The sequence below is a fragment of the Lynx canadensis genome, chromosome C2 (assembly GCF_007474595.2).
Source record: "Lynx canadensis isolate LIC74 chromosome C2, mLynCan4.pri.v2, whole genome shotgun sequence".
Lineage (NCBI taxonomy): Eukaryota > Metazoa > Chordata > Mammalia > Carnivora > Felidae > Lynx > Lynx canadensis.
The window spans coordinates 8,678,325-8,700,609 of NC_044311.2; positions in this window are offsets into that span (position 1 = coordinate 8,678,325).

Sequence of the window (22,285 nt, forward strand, 5' to 3'; positions counted from 1 at the left end):
GGAAAAAAAAAAGAGAGGGATAGAGCCAAACCATAAGAGACTCTTAAAAACTGAGAATAAACTGAGGGTTGAAGGGGGGGTGGGAGGGAGGAGAGGGTGGGTGATGGGTATTGAGGAGGGCACCTGTTGGGATGAGCACTGGGTGTTGTATGGAAACCAATTTGACAATAAATTTCATTTTAAAAAATAAATAAATAAAATAAAATAAAACAAAATAAAAAAATAAATGCACTCTCTTACGTTAAAAAAACAAATAAATAAATAAATAATAAATAAATAAATAAATAAATAAATGTTTCTATACAAAATTAAAAAAAAAAAAAAGAAATGTTCACTACCTGGTTGAGGGCGTGTACAGAACGAAAGGTTCTTTCTCCATCACCCATCCCCATCCATGAAAACACAGAAATGAATGGCAATACAAATTATTGGAGCAATAAAATACATACCTACCTATTATCTTCTCAAATGATTCATGTCTGACTGTGTGCACTCACAGTAAAGCATTTCAGCTGGACCAAACAGTGGTTAACTCCGATGGGGGCAAGAGTGCCTTTTCAAAATGAAATTTTTTAGCCCTATTCAGGCCAGAGTTTGAGAGCTAGGACACTGGAGTTCCTGTAACCCAGTTCCTTTGTGGTGCAGATGGGGAAACTGAGGCCCAGGCAAGCAGCTGGCCCATGATCACACAGCTAGGTTGAGGCAGACCTGTTGTGCCCATTTGCCACCTGGAATTCAGGCCAGAATGAGACACATGCTCCTCGTCAGAGTAGATGGACCAAGGAGGAGGAAGCTCAGGTGGCCAGAGAACGAAGATTGAAATCAAGTTGATGAAGAAGCTCGGAGCAAAATAAAACAATAGATTCAGAACAACCCCGAGCAGCAGGGTTGAGTAGATGCACATTAAGAAGGAGAAAAAAATTAGGAAATATCCAAGTCTGGCAGCACCGAATGTCGGGGAGGATGAAGGAAGCGGGCACTCTTGCGCACTGTCCGTGGGACTGCATATCGGTGGGGCCCTTCAGAGGACAAGTTAGCGTTGTCTCATAGAATTTAAAATGTGCATCCCTATGACTCAGAAATCCCAATACTTCTCTAGAGAAACAGTCACACGTGTGCACACAGGGACATACACAAGATTGTTAGTGGCAGCGTCGCCCACAATCAGGAGAAATTAGAAACAAACTAAACGTCTAACCATGGGGAGGGGTACGTAAAACGCCATCTATCCACTCTAGGGAATACCACTAAGAAATTAAATAGAGCCTACAAGACCCACCCAGGGCCACCACATCACACACTGTATCTTTATATGAATTAGAGAAAGACAGCCCCCTCTGGGTAAACCAGTTAGAAAAGAGCAACCCTCCCTTTGGGCTAAGTTAGCACAGATGGGCTGAGTTTCAGCCTCCCTCATGCCCCCCCCCCCCCGGTTCTGTGACCAGAGAGGCGGCTTCTGAGTTCAGTCCTACCAAACTGAAGGACCATGTCAAATGGAAAAATAAGTCGCAGTATAGTCTATGAAATATTATGTCTTTAATATATTTAAACACGCATTCTTTATATGTTCTGTAGAGATATAAATATATAATGTGCATGTTAACAAACAGGAAAAAGACAAGAGGGGTATACAACTTCCTGCAATGGCTGTTACCTCTCTGGGGAGGGGGGCACTGTGGGTCAAAGGGGCCTTTAATCTTATCCAAAGGGTTTTGATTTAATTTTTCACAAGGAGGACTCATTTCTCTATCATTAGTAGAATTATTTTTAAAATTAAAAGCTGAGAATCAGGAAGTTGGGCCTTTGGGGCAGAAGGAGGGATTTGTGTCATCCTAGGTTACACCCACCACCACTACCGCCAACACCAGATTTAAAGGCACCCTGTACCGTGTGGGCCAAAAACCCACACAAGTCCATTCCAGACCTCTGTTTTGATCTCATTTTCTGGGGTAGAAAATGACAAGAGATCTCAGATGCGATGAAAGACCTTTTTAAAATCAGAGAACAGTAAGCCTAGTGAGACCCTCCCCTAGGTATGCCTGCAGATAACCTTGGTGACTTCAACCCCAAGAACCCCAGCTTTGTCTCCAGGCTGGAAAACAAGAGAAGTGGGGGGAAGGGAGTGGAGCTTCTCATCTCCCCATCCTCTCCCAGAGGCAGCATTTCCCCAAAGCAAGGAACACCCGTATGCCCCAGTGGAAAGTGATGAGAAAGCCAACACACCAACTTAAGCAAGATCAAAGGAACCATCCAGGGACTTTGGGGGGCTTTATCACAGTGAAAATGTGAGGGAAGTTGACCGGACTTGAAATTGTTTTTTAATGGTTTGATTTCACGGTCTTCTTGTTACTTAAGTACCATTCATCTTCCTCCAAATCTCTAGCGGGAACTTCATATGGCTTGGCAGCTCAATTTCCTCTCGGCCCACTGGATGAGACAAAGGTCCAGCGGTCACTTATCTAGGGAAAGCACACTGGGGGCCCCGAGAACCTCCAGCACCAGATCTCAGTATCCCCCTCTTTGCAAGATTTACAGCCGTCCTGGGAATGGATTTATACCTCAAAACGCTGGCTACTCTTGTCCTGCCTATTCAGAAGCAACCTTTCTATTGATTGTCCCTGCTTTGGGTACTGTTTAATGACCTCTCAGACAATTGGCCACTCAGACGAGGAGACTTCACTGAAATGACAATGATGTCTGATGTGAATGTGCGACTCCAAAGGAACAAATAGTCCCACACCTATTTCCCCCATTTCCTGTGCCTATCTTTCTTCCCTTTGCCTAGACCACCCACTAGTGGTACCCGCCAACTAGCTAGTATCCGCTCTGGGGCCATGATGTGCTACCAGCTGGCATTTCTATGTTAGACACTCTCTGCTCAGAGAGCAGCCCCAGTGATACTTCCCAAGGCCCACTCCACACAAGAGAGATTGGCTCTCACAGCAGGGGTAGCATTTCTCTTCCAATGACTGACAGAGGAGGAAAAATCTGGAATGAAAGGGCAGCAAACAGAATGCCGAAAAACCAGAAGTCTAAGTCAGCATCTAAAAGCTGCGGCTGAGGACGGAGGAAATGCTGGCTCCAAGCTGATGCTCTATGCGCTTGTCAGCATAATCTCGCTGCTATTAAATCTGATGTGTAGACACATCTCACAGTCGAGCTGCAGCCCAGTCACAGTTGTAGTTCTTGCTCTGATGCCTCCATCTCCGCCGCTTGCAGGGTGCAGTCCAGCCCCCTTTGTCCACGTCCCTGCTGCTTCGGGGACCGTGACTGCCCTTAGATGGTTCTCCCAACGCTGGCCTTTGGGAATTGTTTGGGAAGTGACCTCAGGAAACAACTGAAGCGAAGTGAGGAAGTGAGGCAGGGAAGGAAAGAAAGTTCATAAAGAACGTGTTATCAAGCAGACCGCTGTGGATGAGAGAGACCCGGATGCCTTGGAGACTTCAAGCAAACAGCATGAAGCACGCCTCCAAGTCGTCCCACCTGAGGGGCAAAGAAGTTGGGGCCTCTCTCCTCCGACGCCCACCCACCACTGGCTGAGGGCTGCTCCTTTAGGCGCCTGCTCACCGGCACTTCCGGCCTGCCTAGCGCACTTCCGGCCTGCCTAGCACACTTCCGGGAGAAAGCCTCAGGCCAAGGGCTGTGTGTGCAGGAAGCAGCCGGTACCAGATCCCGGACAGTGGGCTGAGGGACATGGGCCGCGCCCCCGCAGACACTGCTACTCCTCTTAATCCCCATTTGGCCTGGCGGACTCCGTTATCTTTCAAGATCCAGGGGAAATGTGACCTCTTCTGAGATATCACCTCCTTCCTCACTGTCTCTCCACAGAGTAGAAATGAATAGCTTTCTCTCCCAAGTCCCATTAGCACTTCACACACCCTTCAATTGAGCCAGCGACCACGTTTTCTTCTGCTTGTTGGACTAGTCTTCTTCCCAAACGGTGCAGTATCAATGGAGAGATCAAGTTTGAACCATCCAGGTATCCTATAGTACATTCAGTCGTTTATAATTTGTATTTAGTAAGCACCTACTCTGTGGCAAATACTGTTCCATGTACTGGGGACACAGAAGTAAAAAAAAAAAAAAAATACTAGGCCCCTGTTTTCCTAATTTTAACAGTTGTGTGTGTGTGTCAAAAGATGACAAATAAAAACAAACAAATAAACATATAATATGTCAGTGCTGATAGACACAATGAAGAAAAATAGAGCCAGGTATGGAATAGAAACTAAATGTGTTGAGAGTAGTCTTCTACATGGGATGTAAAGGTCTACTCTATTAAATAGCATTTGAACGTGGATGTCGGATAGTGAGGGAGTGATCCATAAGGATATTTGGAGAAAAGTAATCTCGGAAAAAAAGAAAATCAAATGTTCAAAGGCTCTGTGGTCAAAGCATGCTGAGTGTGTTCAGAAAACAGCAGGAAGCGCATAGTATACACCCAGCTCATGATTGATTTCACAGTGAGATCCACCCACAATCCCTTCTGAGTTGGCCAAGCCACCCCTCATCCCGTGCGCATCTCTAGCACTGCGTTTACCATATGATACTACAATGATTTGCAAAGTTGTCAAGGGTAAGGACGGTGTCTTTTGATCATTTTTGTGTCCCTGGTGCCACTCAGTACTTGATCTGTTGTCTGTGCTCAGTATCGTTCCTCAAACTAAAGTCATCATTATTCTCCATCTCAAACTTGGGAAAACACAGATCAAATCACAGAAAGGTTTCGTTCAAAGGGCGCATTTGCTTGCAAATTAAAATGCATATGGATATTGGGGAATAGCTTCAGATTTTTTTTTTTTTACGTTTTAATTTCTCATTTCTTCAACATGTCCTCTGTTGAGGTTCACCAGCAACATATCCTCTACCCATCCTGAGCTTGACGATTTCTTTTTTTTTTAAATTACATACAGCACTGTGTACGATATAGCTTGATGGCTTGGTTTACATATGTCATGAAATGATTACAGCAATACGTGTAGTTAATGTCCGTCATCTCAAATAGATAGAATATTCAGAATTATTAATGGGAGAAGTCATTCTTGGGTGAAACTAGGCCCTCTTTGGGGGAGTTACAACCCTAAAATGTATAGCTTTTCTCCCCAAAGGCATTGGATTGGCACAAATGGCTGAAGGTATTTTACAGACTGACCAGAGTGAATTTTTGGTGCTTAAAAAAACAATGATGTATTACAACCTTCATGGATGAACACGGCCTTCAGTCCTCTAGAAACCACCAATGATGTATGTCTCTTTCTAGGGAAAAGGCAGCAGAGGCTCAGGTGTTGACTCAGATATGGGTCTGAGTGATTGCATGTTAAAGTAGTAATAGATGACAGCATGTTCCATTAAAAATGTGTCATGAGCCTTCCCATTAGTAAGGACATTGGGGTCACAAGGACATCAGTGCCTCATCTGTCCAGCACTCTGTACCTTTCCTATGGGAAGTTTACCTTTCCTATCTCAAACATACAATTGGAGGGAGGGGGACTTGGTTACAGGCTCAGTGGCCCCAAGAGGGAGGTACTATTAATATTCCCATTCTATGAATGAATAACCTGAAGTTCAGCAAGATGAAGTTTGTGCCCAGATTCGCCCAGCTAGAAAATAATAGGGCCAGGGTTCAGACCCAGTTCTTTGTGATTCTAAGATCCCTGTTCTTCATTGGAAATGACAGGGAACAGAACAGCAGTAGGGTACAGGTGCTGCAGACAGGGACGGGAAGCTGCCATTGAGGCCGCATTGTCCCCGTAAGCTTAGCCCCAGAGCTCAGCCAAGAGATGAGGTAAAGGAACCAAGCATTTCCATAGGGTGGAGCCGGCTAAAGAAGCTTCAAGGACCCCAGATGGGCTTTTAAGAATTAGAATTTCTCATAGAGTATCTAACCTAGGGGGTCAAGGTGTCATCTATATATTTCCCCATCCCAAGACCAATCACTGGTGTCAGGAGCTGAAGCACTATGATTGACCCCATCAAGTCAAGAATGTGGTTTCCTAGGAATGGCAGCCTTTACTAAAACCTCACGCAGCTTTAGGCGTCATTCCCTGAGGAGAATGGGGATATAGCAAGGACATAACTTACGGTCACTGCTGGAACCTGGGCAGCTACCCCAGAAGTATCTACATCAGCTCCAAAATATGTCCCCATCACCAGTCCAACTCCCATACCTCTTGGTAGGAACAGTCTACTAAACTTATTCATTTTGAGAAGTAAAGCAGGGATGTCATCTTTGTTACAGGGAATAGGAACGGAAACAAGACTGATATTTCCTGCTTACTGGACTCATGATACATCTCTAATCCACATAGCGAGGTCACTAGTAGTGCCCCACCTTGCAGATGAGGAAAATGAGGTTTCAGAGAAGCAAAAGTGATTGCCTTGGGTCACATAGGTAGTAAATGGAGATAGCAGGCATCTTTTCATACTGGTAGCAGTTTTACAGGTGAGGATATGTCTTCCAACCTATGGAATCTCTCTCCAAGAATACTCGTACACTGGCCTCAAGGGAAGGTACAAATCCTATTCAGCATTTTTCAGGCTTCTCCTCCTGCCCACCTAGGGATATCTGCATAGACTGTATGCAGTCTATATCCATATCCATGGCCTGTCTGAAATCCAAACCCATCAGGAAAAAAGACCCAAGCCATTGAGTGATGTACTCTTCTTTGTGTCTTTTGGTTCAGAGGTGGAAAGACCCTTTACAAATGATTGTAACATACTCTGACCAGGCCTCCTTGTCTACATGGAATTGACAACTGGTACCCTTGGTGCTAATAACCTCCACATTTGAAAAAGATGGCATCTCCTACCGGGCTTACTAAGAGGGAGCAGCAGTGTCCGTTCTGCTATCAATCACCAACCCTGTCCCTGGATGGTACTTATAAAGACAGCACTGAGGAGAAGAAAGGAAGTGGAGATGAGTGGAGAGTTCTGTGTGGCTTTTCGGTGAGCACGGGGTTCCTGGCAAGAGTCAATTCCATACCTCTCCATTAATGATGGGGAGATAAGAGGGATTTCTCCTCTTCACACCATGGGCAGAAAGGATCAGGAAAATCACTCATGGATGTTTGGGACATCTACGAGAAGAGAAGATTTCATGTCCCTCCGGCTTTCTCTAGTGCTGGCAACAGTCAGGGAGGAACCTGTTTGGAGAGTGGCTGGAGAATTTGTAAATGTCTCCTGAAGGTGAAGGACATATGTGGACATCCTCTTCTTACCTGGAGAAAAAAACTCATAAAGGTGCCCAGGAAGAAATAGAGAGAGGCACCTCCACCTCGACGGAAGGGATGCAGAGGTAGAGGGGGAGGCAGGAAGTGTGGGGCTGCCCAGATGTCCCCCAGCCAAGAGAGGAGACACCGCCTCAGAAAGGGTGCTGGAAACTGAACTGCCTGCGGGGAGACACGGTCACCTCTAACAAATCTTTAGCAATAGGAAGACGTGGAACAAAACTGCCCCAGGAAAACTGTGTACACAGTGATGGCCACATCCAAAATGACCTCAAGTTTCAAACAGAACCAGATCGAACCAGAGAGAAATCAAGACCGCTTCACCACATAAGAGTCATGTAAGTTGATCCCTTCTTCCCATCCCTCCCCCACTGCCTCAGTGTAGACAAGCTAGAAACAAGAGGGAGGGGGAATAAGGGAAAGGAAGACTATGTTTTTCCCGTATACAAGTCCTCTGAGTCACAAGTCTAGACAGCAGCGGCAGAGGAGAAATCATGGCATTGGACAGAAGATTGGTGCTTCTAATGGGACCTGGCTGTGTTTAATCATTGGAGGTGGCCAGAAAGTTATGAAATCTGCCAAGAACAATTAAAAATCAAAAAAAAAAAAAAGGCATATATTGCAAAGAATAGCAATGAGTGGGAAAAAAATCTTGTGTTTATATCTCTACCACACTGAAAGTTCTCAGTGAACCACCTACATTTAGCTTCTCTTAACCGACATATTTTCCCTAATCCTGTTGAGCCATTCAGAGCTCATTTTTATGTGCCCTCTTAGGGGTGAGAAATAAGACCAGAGCTCTCTCTTTCTCTTTTCTTTGCTTATATCTGCTTGGCTTATGTTCTCCTACAGCAGACATGCTTTCTCTGGGCGTCTAGGAACAAGGCCACCATTTTCCAACTTCAAACTCCTTCCTGATCCATAATCCCAGGGACAGGGCCCTTCTCCAACACCAACTGAAAAATCTGAGAGGGACCCTGATTGGCCTTACCTGGGTCACATGACTCCCGGGAAGGGATCAGAGTCTTGTGACTGCCCACCCCCACCCATCATACTTGAAGTTGGGGACGCCCAGCTCCCCAGTGCAAGGAAGGAGCATGTTGGAACAGACAAAATACTACTGATGGGCCCTGTAACACAAACATGACTCTTCAGGAAGTAGGGGCTCTTTCAGTCTTCTGACATCTTGGAATTCTTGTCTCTCTAGACATTTCTGAAAGATAGTTTAATTCATGAGGGGTTTTTAAAAACTCTTTTTAACAGACTCAAGTAATTATGAAAGAGAATAAAAATGAATGATAACAATTTCCATATTTCAGTTTCCTCTTCCTTAAAAGTTATAAAGGCCCATTTGTAAGGAAAAAAAAAAAAAAAAAAAGAAAACTCTCTTTGACCATCCCTTTTCTTTGGACAACAACCAGGGCTTAGAAAAAACTAATTTTCTTTTCAATGGGATATAGTCTATTTATTCATATTTTGAAATATTTGGAAAAAAACATAAGCAATATCCAAATATCTAAGCAGGACATTAAAAAGAATCAATTGCTCTTCAATCCACCCCCATCCCCAGAAACCTCCAGTTTGGTCTTTAGTTCAAGGTACCAAAGATTAACTACTAGAACTTCAGGAAGGTGTTAAAGATGCACAGAATAGCATATGGCTAAATATTCCTCTTGCTGCTTTGCAAGACTGATCACCAAAACTATGTCCTCTCTGACTAGCCACCCACCCAAACCTAAGTGTAACTGACCATGCCCCCTTTTATGTCCCTACTATTATTCTGAAGTCTGTTTTTTTTTTTTGTAATGTTTATTTATATTTGAGAGAGAAAGAGAGAGAGAGAGAGAGAGAGAGAGAGAGAGAGAGAGAGAGAGAGAGCGTGAATAGGGAAGGGGCAGAGAGAGAGGGAGACACAGAATCTGAAGCAGGCTCCAGGCTCTGGGCTCACCCAAAGCACGGCTCGAACCCACAAACTGTGAGATCATGCCCTGAGCTGAAGTCTGATGCTTAACTGACTAAGCCACCCAGGCACCCCTGTTCTGAAGTCTATTAATCATACCAAGAAGGATATAATGTTGGAGGTAATGGTGGCCATGTTTGTTTACCTGTCTCCCTCCTCCAGGCTGTGGATTTCTTAAGGGTAGCGTTCATGTCTGATTCACCTTTGTATTCTCAACACACATCTGAGAGTATGGGACAAGTGGCAATCTCTGGGATGAGTGGATGAGTGGATGAGTGGATGGATGGATGGATGGATGGATGGATGGATAATGTCAAGAATGTGGGTGTTCCACGAGTGTGAAAGCCCAAAGATTTGCTAGTGATCCAGGCCAGGGAAAGTCTCTATCTAGACCTGTACTGTCTGGTTCTGGTAGCCACTCTTTGTGGTTTTTTAAATTTAAATGAATTAAAGGTAGACAAAGTTAGAAAATTCATTTCCTCAGTCATATTAGCCACGTTTCAAGTGCTCGCCAGCCACATGTGGCTAGTGATTACTGTCTGGATGGCACAGATTATAGAGCATTTCCATCACCGTAAGACATTCTATTGGGCAGTTTAATAGAGGCCAAAAGCACACGCTTCCTGAACCGGGAGGACGTTAGTAATCAAAGCAAGGTAAATAAGAAGCAGAAAGGACCGAACACCAGAGAGCAAGGCCAGCCAGCAGAGATCAGAATTCCTACAGAAACTTCTGGGGGACAAATGAGGTAACAGTTTTGGGGATCACACTTTAGTTCCTGCAGGGCTGGCTGCCATTCCCCAGGCAAGAACCAAACTCCAGCCAGTAGAAGGAGGTAAACAGGAATAGCTAGCCGAAGTGAGGAGGATAGCAGCTGAGAACAAGCACAGATTCACCTACACATTCCCTTTTCCAGGGGAACCCTCACAATTTTGGATCCAAATTTGTCAAGGGAGAAGCAGGGATAAAGAAAAGCAAAGCCACTTAAGCTATTCTTTCTGGCAAGCCCTTAATCTTTTTTTCTCTCCCTTTATGAAACCTCTGATCAGGATGAAGCCCAGAATAAAGATCTCGAAGGATTTCAACTTGAACCTCCAACCCAGAATACTCCTGTGTATACATGTCCCAGAATTCAACCATTCTGGATGAGGCACAGTGAGTTTGTCCTATTATCTTTGCTTACCCAGACCCTGGCACAGTATATCCGACCCAGGTATTCAGAAAATGTTGTTAAATTATTTAATTAATTGGTCCCCTTTCAGTGATATAAGGAAACAGTCTAGTTGCCCAGGAAAATGTTCATCCGTTACATGTGGGCAAAAAGGGAAAAGATACATCATTTAAGCCAGTGGCTACTGCCGAACAACGACAAAAGTCTTGGTCCCAACATTGGTTTGAGCTCTGCCAGTAACTAACCATGCTCCTTGGGCCTCAGTTCCCTTATCCGTAAAACGGAGGGACTTGTCCTGATGTGCTTCATGGCCTGCCCAGCTTGGTGACAACTGACCATTGCTTCTTTGATCTAGAACACATGTGTTTGCTTTTCCTAAAAGTACATGAAAAATATTTCTGCTTTCCTTTTGGTGGGGATAAGGGATTTTATTAAAGGATTTAATGCATCCCTCTCCCTCCTCAAAGGTGAGTTTTGGAGCACCCCCAGTCCAGCTAGGGCCAGCTTAAGTGACCTGTAATTAAGTTGTAAATCTGTTCATGATTAAGCAAATGTTTGTCAGAGACCACAGGGTGGGGAGAAGTCTTCCCTAACCACAAAGAAAAACTGGAAGCCTGCCTGGGTGATGTATTTCTGGAGGGAGAAGGGAGAAGAATGTGGAACTCTGAGAATGGGCTAATGCGGGAGGTCATAGAATTACAGGCAAGAAATTTAAAAAAAAAAAAAAAAGAAAAAGAAAAGAAACACCAAGGAAACAGCCACCTCTGGTAGGTGAGCAAAAAAATGGGGCAGGGAATAATATGTAAAACTACCTACGTGCCCTGTACTTGACACATTTATTTTGTTTTTGAAAAAAGACAATAAGAAAAACATACGCTAGTGAGTTCAAGATCATCAGGTTCACTTTACAGATGAGGAACCTAAGGTCAGGAGAGGTCTGCTTTGATTCATCCACATTGCTGAGAGCCTACCGTGTGCCAGGCACAGGTTACATGGTAGTGAACATGTCACACATTTTCTCAGCCTTCGTGAAACTTAGTACAGTGCGCTCTCAGATACTAAAAAAATGATTACCCAAATAATTATGTACAGTTGACCCTTGAACAACACAGGGGTTAGGGGCACCAACCTTCTGCACGGTCAAAAATCTGCGTATAATTTTTGACTCCCCCCAAAACTAACCTGTTGACAGGAAGCCTTACTGATAACGTAAATAGTTGATTAACACAGATTTTGTGTGTTATATGTATCACATACTGTATGCCTACCAGGAAGTAAGCTAGAGGAAAAGTTATTAAGAAGATCCTAAGAGAAAGTACATTTACGGGACTATATTGTAAAAAAAAAAAAAAAAAAAAAAATCCACATACAAATGGACCCATGCAGTTCAAACCCATGTTATTCAAGGGTCAGCTGTAGTTATAATGAGGTGACATTCTATAAAAGGAAAAGTCTAGGGTATTCACTAGGGTACAGGCTAACAGCAGTTCAACTATCTAACTGGACGCAGGCATCTGAGAAAGGCTCTTGGGAAATAAGTGGGGACCCGAAGGGTATGGGAGAGGGGCCAGGTGAGGAGAGGAGGGGTGAGAGGAGAGACTCCCAGCTGAGTGGTCTCAGAAAGCTCCCCCTAATCACCCAGACAGTTCCGGGAACCCTGGTAGCACCTTACAGCATTGTTCTCTTTCCAGCCCTCTGCACGTTGGCAGTTACATACTTACTTTGGGGATTTTTAGATGAATGTCTGCCGTCTGCTGTTAAGCACCTCTACAGCAGAGATTTTGGTCACTACAGTATGCTGAGCACCAAAGCCAGGACTAGGACAGAGAAGATGCCCAATAACCATTTACTGAGTGAGTAAATGAAGAAAGCTAGCACACATGGGAAATTTGCTAATTAAAGAGAAATGGGGTACCGGTTGATAATCGGAAACAGGCTCCAGGCTCTGAGCCATCAGCCCAGAGCCCGACGCAGGGCTCGAACTCACGGACCGCGAGATCGTGACCTGGCTGAAGTCGGACGCTTAACCGACTGCGCCACCCAGGCGCCCCATGGATACCGGTTGATAATAACACCCTGACCTTTGGTTTGTATAGGGTCTTTAGTGTATTGCCTGACACGTAGAGTTTATGCTTTAAATGGCAGCTATTAAAAAATAACTGTAAGATAATTGTAAGTAACCTAGAGCTATATGAATACTTGAAGCTCGTGAACTATCACTACCAAACTTTGGAAATCTCCATCCCCCCTTCTCAGTTTTGATCTGTATCATCTGGATGATTATTCGCTTAATATTTTCCTTTAAATCAACCCAGTGGATTCCTTTGGTAAATTAAATGGGGGAAAATGATCGCTTTTTTAAAATATCAGAGAACTCCAACAAACATGCGGAAACAAAAACTGGTCTGACTAAATTCAGATGTTAATGTCTGAGTAATGTTCTTCGCCTGAGGTCTGCTCTGCCTGTGTTTAAAAGAGAAGAAATGCTTAAGAGGCTTCTTCATGCGGAAGGAAACTAATTCCAGACAGAAGGAAGGAAGGACAGGCAGAGAGGTAGTGCACCTAAAAAATATAAAAAACTACGGACTGTTTAGACCAAGAGTAATAACAACATATGACATGTGTGGAAGTAAAATGAGAGCAAAAAGGCAGGGGAGAGATACATGGTTCAAACTGTTGTTGGGACACCCGGGTGACTCATTCGGCTAAGCATCTGACTTGATTTCGGCTCAGGTCATGATCCCGCGGTTCATGGGTCCGAGCCCCACATCAGGCTCTGTGCTGGCAATGTGGAGTCTGCTTGGGATTCTCTCTCTCTCTCTCTCTCTCTCTCAGTCTCTCTCTACTCCTCCCCCTTTCAAAAAAAAAAAAACTGTTGTAAGGGTCTTTCATTGTTCAGAATGGGGTAAAAGTACTGATTTAAGATAGACTGCAATAAATTAAAGATGCATTTTGTAATGTCTAGAGTAACAATCAAAAGAATGATACTATGAAGCATAGTAGAAAAGCTAGTCCTTTGAGATAAAATGGGAGAAAAAAAGAAAAATAGCAAAGGCATATTATTGAGATAGGAAAGAGGCTAGCACCAACCTGAGATTTTGGTAGGGCTGAAAGAAACAAGTTTTGTGCTCTTGATTCAACATTTTCTTTCTTTCTTTTTTTTTAAGTTAATTTTCTTTTGAGAGAGAGCACACCTGAGCAAGGCAGCGGGAGAGAGAGAGAGAGAGAGAGAGAGAGAGAGAGAGAGTGAGTTAGAGAGAGAATCCCAAGCAGCCTCTGTGCTATCAGCACAGAGCCTGACATAGGGCCCCCTCCATCTTGTAAACTGTGAGATCATGACCTGAGCAGAAATCAAGAGTCCGATGCCTAACTGAGTCACCCAGGTGCCCCTGGTTCAATATTTTCTAACACTGCATCTGTGATCCACCCGAAATCCCATCCTTTATCCCCAGTGAGCAGAATACCAGGGTTCAAAATCTGGCTCACCCAATGGATGTGATAAGGAGGCTATCCCATCATGAAGAATGATGTTTACAGTCATGTGTTCACATCCTCTTTGCTTCTCTCATGGCACAAATATATTAAACAGCCAGAGACCACTTCTAACCAGAAACCCTCCTTCTGAACCGTAATTTTCAAGTAAGCGTGATTTTGCCCACCCAGACGTATTTGGCGATGTCTGGAGACATTTTTTTGTTGTCACAACTCGAGGCACCGCTACTGGCCTCTGGAGGCCAGCGATGTTGCTAAATCCTACAACGCACAGGACATCCCCGAACAACAAACGATTATCAGACCCCAAGATGTCCATGATACCCAGGCTGAGAAACTCTGCTTTAGGGCAAAATTAATCACAACACCAAACTGGAGGCTTGAGTTGAAGCCACAAGGAAAGGAGTTAGCAACACGGATTGCCCCTGTCCTCCATTCCACCCCAGAAGAAAACATTTCAGCCCCACTTCCGCAGGCTAGAATCAGATGCATCCTTAACACTGAGGCTCTTCTCAATGGACTTTGGTCACTGGTTCTAGAACACAGAAAAAGCTCTAATATCACATAGGCCAAGTCCTGGGAATTAGGAGAAGCCTATTCCTGACATCAAACCGCCGAGGGTCAGCCCTGTGGAACTCGAAAATGCGGTCAAGAGATGCTCTTTTGACAGGGTGCGTCCACAAGATCTATGATAAGTAAATACACAACATCCCTAACTACAGGGGACCCAGGGGTCAATTTGGGGCTTCAGGCAGGCTCTCAGGGTGACTGAGTCGCTTTATCCGTCTTTGCTTTACTTGGTTCTGTGGGGCACGGCCTGGTGTGTTTCTTTCTTTCCTTGGCAGCTATGGCTTGCGCCTGTCATCACTCACCTGTGAAGCGCCACCGGGCACCGGTGCCACTCTCGCGTCCTCCTCTGCCGGAGTGGAGGCTCCGGGAGCCAACGCGCGTCCTCAAACCTCTGGGATTAGGCCCTCCTGTTTCCTGCTGACAGCTAGGCCTTTGCAGAGCCTCAGAGGCAAGAAAGCAAAGCTCCCCAGAGTCCCAGTGCTCCCTGGCAGGCATCCCCAGGGATCCAGGGTAGATGGAGAATTCTCCCAGGGGCAGGCTTTTCCTCCCACGCGGTGGTGGCGCGTGCAGCCTGACGCAAGGCCGGGGGACCAGAGGGGAGGGCTAACTCTCCTCTGGGACTGCGTGTCTCCCCAGCCTCTGGCCCTGCAGGGAGTCTTCCTATTGCTTCCCCTCCAAGTTCTCCAGAGGTGTAGCCTGCACGCCTTGGGGTAGATGGCGTGCGGCTGCGCGGAGGTCGCGCTGATTGGCTACTCGGCTGGGGGCGGGGCTGACCCTAAAGCTGTTGCTGTGCTTCTGGTCAGTTTCACCCACCGAGCTCCGGGCCTGCATCTGCGGGGAGCCCCCTGGACCTCCCCCAATGACCCGGAACGCAGCAAGTCTGCACGCTCCTCTTTCCCCAAACCTGCCCTGCATCCCGCCCCAGGCAATGCGTCCAGGCTGGAAACTTGACAGCCGGGTTCCACCCTCCCCCCGGCCCTGCACCCACCCACCCACTCGCCACACCCCGCTAAGTCTACCCCTTGCTCTCGCTCGCTCGTGTCCATTCTCTCCTCACTCCCCTCTCTCTATTCCCACTGCCCCGTCTTTGTCTACATGGGTCATCTCTCACTTGAGTGACGTGAGGAGTCCCCACCTGATGTCCCTCACGTCCTACCTCCTACCTGCATGCATGGCCTTCTGTGGACACTTGTCGGGGTGCAGCATCTTCCCTCGTAGCTTTTTTCAGAACCGTAATTCTGACCCTACCACCCTCTTGCTTAAAAGACTTGGAAGGCTTGCTCTAGTTTCCAGAAAACTCTAAATTCCTTTGTGCCGGACAGAAGTCCTATTGGAATCTGGCCCCTTTTCTTCTCTTGAGCTCATCTCTGGCCGGTCGAACCCCAGGGAGTGATAATTAGACAAGTCAATCACAGAAAGAGTACAATCTTCTGGCCTCAGGGCTTGCCCATTTTAAAGGTCATCCAGGCAGGGGCGCCTGGGTGGCGCAGTCGGTTAAGCGTCCGACTTCAGCCAGGTCACGATCTCGCGGTCCGGGAGTTCGAGCCCCGCGTCGGGCTCTGTGCTGATGGCTCAGAGCCTGGAGCCTGTTTCCGATTCTGTGTCTCCCTCTCTCTCTGCCCCTCGCCCGTTCATGCTCTGTCTCTCTCTGTCCCAAAAAAAAATAAATTAAAAAAAAAACAAAAAAAAAAAACGTTTAAAGGTCATCCAGGCAGAGGCAGCCGTCCAGACCACGGAGGCCAGAGTTGAAGGCTCTGATTCAGACTCTACAGAGCAACAGCATCCACTGCTGGCCCCAAGCCCCTGGTCCTGCTCCTGTGCCCCTCAAGAGAGCATCTTTCTGTATTCCGGACTCCCGTCAGGCCATGCGCCTCCAATCACAGCCAAGGGACAGGTAATGATTGATGTTCGCTGAGCTCCTACTGTGTGTTCCAGGTACCATGCTGAGTCCGCCACCTGCCCGTCTCATTAATCTTCACAGCATTCCTGTGAGGCGCTACAATTATTATCCCCATTTTGCGGATGACCAACTTGAGACCCAGAGGTCAAGTCGTTTGCCCAAGATCCCACAGATGGAAAGTGGCAGAGCCGGGGTGCATAACCGTAGGCACGCCCCACACCACTTAGGCTGTACTGTTTTTGAGGAAGCCGGGGTGGCTTCAGAGTCCAGAATGGGGAGGGCGCTCTACAGCACATTGTTTATTTTTGTGTGTGTTCCTCCAGCATGAGCTGGCATCTCTTCTGAAAATATGTTTTTGCCACCTTTGAGAATTTATGCATCCTTCTTAATAGGAAGGATTCAGAAGTACCCTGGTGGTGAGTTGCCGCTTGGCCAACCAATCCTGGAAGAACTTTTCTTGGACAACTTTGGGGGGACAGAGCGGGAAGCTCTACGTGGTCACTCTGATCCCAGGGGCTGTAGGCAGGGAATCTCAGTTCAGGAGGCGACCTCCCACCCCAGAAGGCCCAGGAATGAGTTTGATGATGAACTGAGACTCACAGTAAGGGCCCCACTAGGGATGGGAGAGAGGGTGCTCAGGTTATCTCAGAAATGATAGCTGAGTTATGTGGGTTCTGTGTCTCCCCTCCAACGTAGAGGAAGCCTTGCCACCTCCCGCGGGTCACAGGAGGTGAGACCACAGCCCCAAAGATGCCAGACAGGGAGGGCCTCAGGCAGAATTGCTTAAGAAGAGTCGTATCAGATGTGAAGACCTGTACTTGGGAGCAGGGATGAGACTTCCCAGATGTGATGGATTCCTTAAAAAGTGAAGGCTCAACCTGCCTTTCTCATCCTTGTGGCTGTTTTTCATCTATTCTGTTTTGGTTTCAAGGTCCGTGAACACAGACAGCACAGGTTATTCAGGAACTAGCTCATGTGGCAGCTTCCTTCCAAGAGGTAACACGGAATTCGACGTGGGTTACCCACGCTCCCCGCACAGTACACGGGAACCACGCTTGAGAAGGATCTGGAAGTAACTGCAATGGAAGATGTCCGCTGGGTGCCTATGTACTCCTGCCATTCAGGAGACCACTGCTCCCTTAAGATTTATGACTTTATTTTATGCTTTCTGTCAAAATTCCAAGATGCTGTAGTGACTAATGGGAAGCAAGGAAAGGGAAGGAATACTTCAGGTAGTGGAAATACCAGAGATGATGGTTTCATGTTTTTTTTTAAATGTTTATTTATTTTTGAGAGAGAGACAGAGTGTGAGCGGGGGAGGGACAGAGAGAGAGGGACACACGGAACCCGAAGCAGGCTCCAGGCTCTGAGCTGTCAGCACAGAGCCCGGCACAGGGCTTGACCTCATGAACCGCGAGATCACGACCTGAGACAAAGTCGGACGCTTAACCAACCGAGCCACCCAGAGATGAAAGTTTACAAGTTAGCAAATGTTTACTGAGCACCTATTACACACCGCTGGCTGATTCCAGATACACAGAGTTCAGGGCCACGCCACCCCTTAAGACACTCTGAAGGATCCTGCAATGCCCAGACTCTCTGGGAGAATGAAGGCCTGTGGTCAATTCTTCCAGCCATGGGACAGAGAATGGCACCTCAGAGGGGGCCCAGTTCATGCCAACCCTCCCCAACCAGCTGTACAGGCTCTGAAAAAGAGTCCACGAACGGACCCAGGGCAGAGGTGCAGAGGCACAAACTTTCTCAGTGGTAAATCCTGTACGTCCTCAAGCCCCCGGCGCAGTGACACTCCCATCAGACGTGAATCTGGCCCTGCTGATGTCTGCCCAACCTCACCTCTCTGACACCAATGCATTCTCGCCCCAGACCATCTAGAGCCTCTTGAAAAACAGCCAGGAAGCCCAACCTTGAGGAGCATGGTGTCCACAGCAGCCCCTCTGCCCATTTCTGTACTCCAAACACTTGAAATAAATGTATTGGGTACAAAGGTACAAAACGGATGAAAGTTGTTTTCAAATGCTGATTTCATGCCCCTCCCGAAGGCGCTCTTTTGTTCTTCTATTTAATTTTTACATCAGATTGGTGATAACAAACGCTAGGGCTGATTCATCAAAGGAAGCTGATAATTACTAACTGTACATTTTATTTTGTTCACGATTTTGTTAACACCGGATTCCAAAAAAAATATTCCTTCTGAACAGGCTGGAAGCTGGCATAAAAATTATTAGCAATAAAGAGATCTTTTTGCATAGAAATAGATTTAATACGTGCCAGCTGCAGTAAGTGTGTGGGACTTGCTTTGTGTGTGGGGTCATATTTTGCCTTGCAGAAACGTACCCATCTTGTCCTGGTTGTGATTCCAGATGGGCGGATAATAGCAGATCACCAGGGAGGTGGGGTCAAAAACTGGACCCAGGGCAGCCCCTAAAAGGGCAAGAAGGGAGGGGAAGGATCTCCTAAGAATCGGTTGGGGGTGCACCCTGGGGGACCCCAGAATCACTGAGAGAAGCAGAAAGTGTGTGCATCGATCATATATGGACAGTAAAACCTTGGATTGAGAGTAACTTGTTCTGTGAGTGTTCCACGAGACGAGCAAACATTTCTAATAAATTTTAACTTGAGAAACGAGCGATGTCTTGCAATACGAGTAGTAGGTGACGCCGAATGTCATGTGATCACGACTGAGCCAATGGTTCTTGAAATTTGCTTCGATATACAAGTGCTTTGGCTTACAAGCATGTTTCCGGAACGAATCACGCTCGCAAAACAAGGTTTTACTGTACTTCCTATGTGCACAGTCCTCAGCAAAAGTCAGATGTATGTAAGTAGAGGGTATTGGATGCTTCCGGCGTCTTTAAACCCCTTTCTTATTATGAGGGCAATTCCCTGGTTTATGACCCCATGCCTCCTCAAGACAGAAGCTGGGATTTCTCTTGCTCCACTGCTCTTGCCCCTAAGGTACAGGCAGCAGATCTGGGCTTCACCGATCTGACACACCCCCACGAGACTCTGACTGGGAGGCTAGGGCCCTGAGGGATGTGGGGGCACACAGAGTCCATGCTGCTGACCAGAGCAGCAGAGTCTGCAGCTCCCAGCGACAGAGGTCCCAAGCAGCTCTCAAGCACCAGGGTCAGGGGCACAGACATGCTATCTGTGCTGAGGGGTATATTCTGTTCGTGATAGAATCTGGCCGTGGTTATCGTGGGCCTTTAGGTTTGTTCCTCTAGACCTCTCAGAGATTCTGTGAGTTATCTGATGTTCTTGAACAAATTCTTTTCCTGCTTAAACTGGCTAGCATGACTTTCTGACATTTGCAAGTGGGAGCCCAGACTGTGACCATAGCTCTATAAGCTGCCAATGACAGAAGCCCACAGGAAATTTGCTGCGTTGCCAAATCGAAATAATTCAGGAGAATGTAGCTTCGGGTATTGTTAGATCCAGGGACCATGGTCAGCTACACAATTTGCAGGGCTCAGCACAAAACGAAAGTACGGGGGCCTTTTTCAAAACTTATTGAGAATTTCAAGATAACAATGATGACAATGTAAGAGCATTCAACTACATACAGGGTCCCTCTAAGCCCAGAGCCCTATGGGACTGCACAGACTGCATGCCCATAGTGCTGGCCCTGCCAGGGGCTCAAACAATGTCACCAGGCCCCTGGTGTCTTTCTCCTTTAGCTCTTGGTTCCAAGTCCCACCTGATCCCATGCCTCCATTCGCACTCCAACATTCTAGAGGGAAAGACCTGTCCGGATTCACACAAACAGCCAATTGAGACTCTGAGGCCAGTTGTACCCACGGCATGCCAGGGCGTGCCTACCGCAAGTACACTGATTAGCCTGGAGGTTGACAGGCTTAGGTCAGGCCCCCAGAAGCAGCTTCTGAGAAAAGAATTGCCGTGCGGGTGATTTGTAAAGGAAGTGATGCAGGAGAAACCTGGAAAGAAACAGGGAAGTATAACAGCTAAGCCAAGAGCGTGATCGCAGGCAGGTGATTTCACCTGATCCCATGAGGAACTCTGGAGTATAAGCTGCATCTCACAGTTATCTTGGCCTGAGACAAGGAAGCTGGCATTTCAACAATCCCCATCTGTATCCCTTAGTCATTGATTAAAGCTGCTCCCTATGTACACAGGCACCTAAATTCCCAAGTGCTCCTGGCTCTCTGTGCAGATAGACAATCTGTGCCCCAGTAGACTGAGGACAGTCTTTAAAAAGAAATGCAGATGTTACCTCTTGGAGATGAACACCAGAGTGTGGAGGAACGGGTCCCCAAATGGTACAGCCTTTCTGAGATGTGGGCAGAACATAGACCCTGGTTCTGTGACATCCTAGCATACTGGCTTTACCTGCAGCAGCTCTCATAAAATGCTGAAGAACAAGAACCTGTAGTTCCACTGGGCATGTTCTTGTGCAGCCAATGAATCAGGAAGTACGAGGTGACAGGCGCGTAGCGACTGTAAGGTTGTATCTATGGCAGAGCTTTTGTTTACCTAACATTTTAAAAATTAATCTTAGGCTATCTAAGCATATAAAACAAAGCTCATGTTCCCTGTTTGGAACCGAGTGAATTGCATGACAATGTTTGCACGAGCTGTATGAGCTGCTGAGTCTGTCACAGGAACAAACTTTGTACAAGGTCTGCTCATATCTTTTGACACCTGCACTTAGTCATGGGTGACGACATGTTGCTCTTGAGAGATGCATATCATTAGCTTCATTAAGGATAGGATCCTAGAAGACTAGGTCAATTATTAACAGTAAGGTATATGAATACATTTTCATTACAGTTCTGTTGAAGTATAATTCACGCACCGTACAATTTCCCTAGTGAGACTGCACATTTCATTATTTTTTGGGATAGTCAACAAAGCAGTGCACCCATCACGACAGTCCATTTTAGGAGATTTTCATCACTCCAAAAAGACACCCCACACCCATTAGCAATCATTCCTGATCCCCACCTCAAGCCCCTAGTGCTAAGCCAAAGAGTAGACGGGGCTGGTGGACCATCCCTCTTGTTCCTAATCTCAGGAACCATCCAGAAAGTCCTATGGGAAAGAATTAGCTCTGGAAAGTCCCCCAGTATCTACATATGCTTGGGGGTCAAGAGTTTAGAGTGCCTTTCTGATCCCCAGGCTCAGCGACTGGCAAATCAAGAAAGAAAAGGAGAGGCCATACCAATTCAATCGAGCCAAGCTAATGAATCTGGCCTGCTGTCACAGTCCAAGAGAAATGTGAGCGTTTGCCTACGCAGCTATCCTGAGGGCAGCAGTGGCCTCGGGCACACGAGGCAGAGGTGTGGCCTCTTTCCTTCCTGAACACCAAGGCGATGTCAGGTCACTCCTTACACGGGCCCTGTTTCTCCAAATTCAAGAGTGGGGAAAACAGAGCATTCGCTACATGGGAAGCTGGTGATGCTGGTTGAACCAATTTATACACTTTCTGTAAAAAAAAAGCCACCTTACCTTTCAGGAGAAGAGAAAGGCAAGGGAACACCCAGCTAAGCATGTTAGAAAATCCTTTAGAAATACATTGACAACACTACTAAGAGATTTCTGTCTGACCAAACATTTTTTTTTATTCTTCCACCTGAGGTTTCAAAAAAATCATCTACAAGACCCAAGATCATTAAATCAATTAAACATATATGCCTGCGTAACTTTGCCGTATAAAAATCTTGGCTACAGTGTGGTGTTATTGAGTTAGATACATTAAGTAAACACTCATTTGAAGACCTTTTCCACTGGAACGTGAGAATAAGTCAATGAAAAGAATACATTTTCTGAACATCACATCGGCCCCATTAGGAGAGCTCTGTGATCACATTATTATGTGCTTTGTCTTCAAACAGAGACTTCCCTGTCTTTTTCACCCATAAGCAGAAAAAGTCCTTTCCATGCTCATTATCAGGCTCCCAGAGCCCGTTCTCTCTGATGTGCCTCCC